The sequence below is a fragment of the Salvelinus namaycush genome, chromosome 28 (genome assembly GCF_016432855.1).
Source record: "Salvelinus namaycush isolate Seneca chromosome 28, SaNama_1.0, whole genome shotgun sequence".
Taxonomy (NCBI): Eukaryota; Metazoa; Chordata; class Actinopteri; order Salmoniformes; family Salmonidae; genus Salvelinus; species Salvelinus namaycush.
The window spans coordinates 27,111,796-27,117,795 of NC_052334.1; positions in this window are offsets into that span (position 1 = coordinate 27,111,796).

Below are 6,000 nucleotides of genomic sequence, written 5' to 3' on the forward strand. Positions count from 1 at the left end.
GTTGATATGGCATTGATATCTTAAAAAATAAGGAAACTCACAATTCATTTTTTGTTTAACTATGTAACGCTATGTAATTTGTTTTGGCTAACATTTCAGCTTAAGGCACATTTGGGTTCCCTCTGATGGCGTAGTCTATCACATGAGTGCTCAAATGTTATCTACTGAGTAAATGCTTCAGTAAATCATCAGTAAACGATCTCCTGAAAAATAAATAAAAGACAGCAGTGCCAGTGCTTACATTTGTGAGAACACAAGCAGATCATGTACAGGAGGATCAAGCAACCTTGAATGGCACGTTACCATCATCAGATGACCACAATGAAGAATTACAGGGGACACGTGACATGGCTCTAGCTGGAGAGATTAAATTAAGGTTGTAAGCAAAAAGTCTCTAGCCCCCTTTCCATCAAACAGGCAGATTCTTCTATGGAAGTCTAAGAACCAAACCATATTTTACAAGTGAACATGAAGGAGTTTGTTGCCAGACTTTGCCAAAGGTATTTCTTGTTCTACTGTTTGTTCTCTAGAACATGCCAATGTCCTAAAATGAACTTGAACTGCTGGCCGTCGTAAATCATTGATGGTAATCCACACTTCATCCCTAAATGCTAACAAGGGAAGTATGGCTTTTGCCATGGCATTGGAACTGCCTAGCACGGCTTGATCTAAATGAAGTACTATGAAATAACGTCATGATCGCCTATTCAATCTTTTCACCATAAAACTACCATAGAGCCTGGCAAACAGCATGTTCTGGTCTGGATATAGGTTATCATTGCGTATCCATGTGCACTATACTTGTATAAAGTATGTATACAAGTATAGGCAACATGTTTGGAGGTAACTTAGCGAAAGCACTTCCAATGCAGTGTGTTAGCATTGTTAACATTGGAGTCCTCCTGGATCCATGCTTGGAAGAAGATGATTCATTGGTTGCAGTGACTCTGTCCGATTCCTGTAAGTGAGGTCATAGTGTGAATATGTTGGATGCACTTCTCTCAAAGGCCTTGTCTTCATTCATTGTTTATAGACAGAGGCCAAGTCATCCGCAGTGCTCCCTGTGCGCCAAAGATGCAAGCCCAGAACATTCTAGCTAATTGGCTCAGAGTTGGTGATAATGGACGATCAGCTGCCTTTCAGGGTATAGGTATGTCCCACTGTGTTTTGCCATGTGCTGTACTAAATGTATGGGTGAATAAAGCCCCTCAACTCTCAGTCCATTGCATCCAGGAATGTAAAAAGTATTTTGAAAGTCACCCTGAAACACAGTGTGCCGTTTGTAAATTAATTGTAAAGCATTACGATATGCAGAGCAACAAGGTGTATCATCACATCATTACATTAGAGGTCCTCCTGGCGACCACACATGTAGATAATGATGACATTGTCTAAGTGCCATGGACATACCGACTGTATTTCACTACTTCAGACTGTCGCCAGTGGTTGAAAAGCTGCAGTTGACTGTCTGGCACCAGTGGAACAGAATGATTCTGAGAATCTCATACTGACACTGATGAGGTTTAGAAGAAAGGTTATTGGAAAGGTAACTCATATGATGACGAATGATATTGTTCTGAGACGTCCTTTCAAGCTTAGTGAAAATTGCATTTTTGGGTAATAGCAAAAACACAAGAACATACCATGATCGTTGTTACTACAGAATATGGAATTAAGTTTAATTAATTAAGTTAAGTTAAGATCTTATTGTGCTTGTTTGCTTTTTCGGTATGTAAACACATCTGTACCACCAATATTATGTCATTTCAAATCTTATTGACAGGGTACCGTACCTCAGAGCATTGCCAAACTATCGTAGTTTAATAATATGGCATGAATGTAATCTGAGGGACTGGTCATAGCTGTTCATGACTTAATAATTGAGTGGTTGGTAAGAGTGCATTAGTAGAGTGTTGCACACAGTGAACAAATATGCACACACAAACAGACAGCCCTTTCACTGTACAGAACACCAGCATAGCCTGCCTTTCCCACTAGCCAACACTGATTTGAATGAAAGTAAATTCTTCAGTGAGGGTTTGCAGAATGAATCGAAGGTCAACAATGGCATTTGATCCTCCCACATATACTTCCAGTTTTATTTGCTGTGGCTACTCTGCTTTTGTCCATTCTGATAGTATGGGCGTTTGTGGAATTTTAGCTGCTCAGGCGCTGGATGATGTTGAGACCCATGCATCGAAACTGCTTTGAATAATGGCAACGAATTGAAGTCAAACCTCTCCCTTGTGCCACCCCCCAGACACTGAGCACCCATTAACAGCCAGTCGGCCACAGCCCTCCACAGTGCGCAAGCATACATCATCCCCCTGACATCATAGTAATCTGCTGATGTAGAGGTTCTAGTTCTGACAAAGTCACATAACAGATCTGGATATGAGTCCATGGGGAGCTCTGGCTCTCAATGCTCCTACAGTATGAGTGTAAACACTTCCAGTGCTTTTTATTGGGCCCTTTACAGAGCCAGAGTGCTCTGTGGGGAAAGAAAAGGGCACAGACAGCTCACAGGTTGATCTTTTAACTGCTTTAGGCATTGGGCTAGTTCTGTCTGTGGGTTTGGAAACCAAAGGTACTGCACACAACACTGAGTCTTACGACAGTCAATATTTTTATCTGCACTTTTTGCACCCCACAAAAACCTTATGAACTAGGCTTTGGATAAATACAATATGATGACTGATCTACGTAGCTGAACAATATAAGGTTATTATGACCATCCACGTGTAGTTAACAATGTAGGGTTATGAAACAATGTAGGCTTATCACCATCCACGTGTATGATCTACTCACACTGTAAAAACATCTGCTTTCGATTGTTGGATCAAAAGCTCTTGTTACAAATCACTTGATCATATCACACCGTGCGCTGGCACATAATAGGAGAAAAAGTGTAAAATGAAAGCCACGCGATGGAAACATTAATCATTTGGAAAATAAAAGCAACGTTCACTTGCATTACGATGCATCATCCATACATATCACGTAGCCAAGGCAGTCTCTGTTGCCAAGTAACATCCATACACAAGTCACAGACAGTTCAGTAGGATAAGCTATCTCTGAGTAGAAACAACTGTAAAAAACCAAGGGGAATTCCTCGGACATTGATGGCTCGGGAATCCCTTTTATCCCAGGTTTCAAGAGTGTGCAAATTAACATCAGAACAAGATCATCGCTCATTTACAGAAAGTATATGCTCTTTGCGATATAAGTCAGAGTATCAGAGGGGATCCCTCATTGTGGGCTTTAGGAGTTCCCCCTCTTGCATAGCTGAGGTACTCTGGGAAGTGAGATCTGCTGTCCATGTTTTACTATCGTGATTTGTGGCACATGACTGATCAATTTATAAAAGACTAGTAAAAAACTACCCCCTTCTTCTGTGAAAGTATTGTCATTTTGGACTATGAAAACGACCACGTAAACCTGTGAAAGCATGCCGTACTGTCCTCCCTTCCTATTTGTGGGGAGCTCTCAGTGTGTCACGTCAGATATTATTATTTGTATAGAGAAGTAACTAATTGGAATAGTTTTATGACGCATATCTCCATAGTTCCCTCCAAGCTCAGGGTCTGAACCCCTTCCTGTGCTACTGGGTCCTGGACTTCCTGATGGGCCAACACCAGGTGGTGAAGGTAGGCAACAACACCTCCACCACACTGATTCTCAACACGGGGTCCCCACAGGGGTGTGTGCTCAGCTCCTTCCTGTACACCAGGGGTGGGCAATTCCAGTCCTCGGGGGCCTGATTGGTGTCAGGGTTTTGCCGCAGCCCCAGCTAACACACCTGACTCCAATAATCACCTAATCATGATCTTCAGTTTAGAATGCAATTTGATTAATCAGCTGTGTTTGCTAGGGATGGAGAAAAAGTGTGACACCAATCAGGCCCCTGAGGACTGGAGTTGCACACCCCTGCTGTACACCCATGACTGCATGGTCATGCACATCTACAACTCAATAATCAAGTTTACTGATGACACAACAGTGGTAGGCCTGATTACCAACAATGACGAGACAGCCTACATGGAGGAGATGAGAGCCCTGGCGGAATGGTACCAGGAAAAAGTAAATTTTGTCATTTTTAAAAACACTTTAATCACTTAGCGGATGCTCATATCCAGAGAAACTTAGAGTAGTGATTACATAGAATTTCATACTGGTCCCTGTGGGAATCGAACCCACAACCCTGGCATTGCAAGCAGCCATGCTCTACCAACTGAGCTACACAGTACACCTCTCCCTCAATGTCAACAAAACTAAGAAGCTGATCGTGGACTGCAGCGAGAGCATGCCCCCATCCACATCAACGGGGAGAGGGTCAAATACTTACATTTACGTCATTTAGCAGACGCTCTTATCCAGAGCGACTTACAGTAGAGTGCATACATTTTATTAAATTTTTTAAATTTCATTACATTTTTTTACATACTGGGACAAGGATATCCCTACCGGCCAAATCCTCCCTAACCCGGACGACGCTATGCCAATTGCCCCATCGCCCCACGGACCTCCCGGTTGCGGCCGGCTGCGACAGAGCCTGGGCGTGAACCCAGAGACTCTGGTGGCGCAGCTAGCACTGCGATGCAGTGCCCTAGACCACTGCGCCACCCGGGAGGCCTACTTCATGTTCCTCAGCGTGCACATCACTGACGACCTGAAATGGTGCCTTCACAGTGTGGTGAAGAAGGCTTGCCATCTAAGACCCTCGCACACTTCTATAGATGCACCATTGAGAGCATCCTGTTGGGCTGTATCACCGCCTGGTACAGCAATTTCACCGTCTGCAACCGCAGAGCTCTCCAGAGGGGGGTGTGGTCAGCCCAACGAATCCTCGGGTGCACACTGCCTGCCCTCCAGGACATCTACAGCGCCCAGTGTTCACAGGCCAAGAAGATCATCAAGGTCCTCAGCCACCCGAGCCACAGCATGTTCATCCCGCTTCCATCGAGGAGGCGGAGACAATACAGGTGCATCAAAGCAGGGACCTAGAGACTGAAAAACAGCTTCTGTCTCCAGGCCATCAGACTGTTAAACAGTCACCACTAGCCAGCCTTCGCCGAATACCCTGACCTGAACCTTAGTCACTGTTATTGCCGCCTACCACCCACTACTCTACCCTGCACCTTAAAGACTGCTGCCCAATGTACATAGAGTCATCCTATATGACTACTGCTGTACATACCTTTTCTATTCATATACTGTCCATACTGTCTATACACACCATTATGACCAAAAGTATGTGGACACCTGCTCGTCGAACATCTCATTCCAAAATCATGGGCATTTAATATGGAGTTGGTCCCCCCTTTGCTGCCTCCACTCTTCTGGGAAGGCTTTCCACTAGATGTTGGAACATTGCTGCGGGGACTAGCTTCCATTCAGCCACAAGAGCATTTGTAACAATTTAACCACAGTCTCTTTCGCAGATGAGCCCTGCATCCATGAGGTACTTTGATTTGTAAGGCCTCTTTGGATAAGGCTCCAGCCCCAAAAAATACAGAAATGTAAGAAGAAGGTTTGATTATCTTCATCTTGATTCATGATTAAGTTGACTGGGTGTCATAAACAGCAAGTAACCGCCCGTCCAAATAGGGTTTCTGTTTGGTTTCAGTCTGTGGCTTACACTTGGGTCCATCTCCTACTGTTTATATGGTTTCCATGCAGATAGGTAGGTAGTACACTCTTAGAAAAAAGGGTTCCAAAAGGGTTCTTCGGCTGTTCCCCATAGGAGAGCCCTTTTTGGTTCCAGGTAGAACCCTCTGTAGAAAGGATCCTACATGGAACCCAAAGGAACAGATGACGCCGAAAGAAATGGCAGCAGTTTTACGGGCACCCAACCAATTATGCTACTTTGTGTTTTTTGTATGTTATTTGTAACTTTTTTTGTACATAATGTTTCTGCCACCGTATCTTACGGCAAAAAAGAGCTTCAGGATATCAAGACAGCGATCACTCAACTCGGATTAGACAAAGATCTTTTCTTCA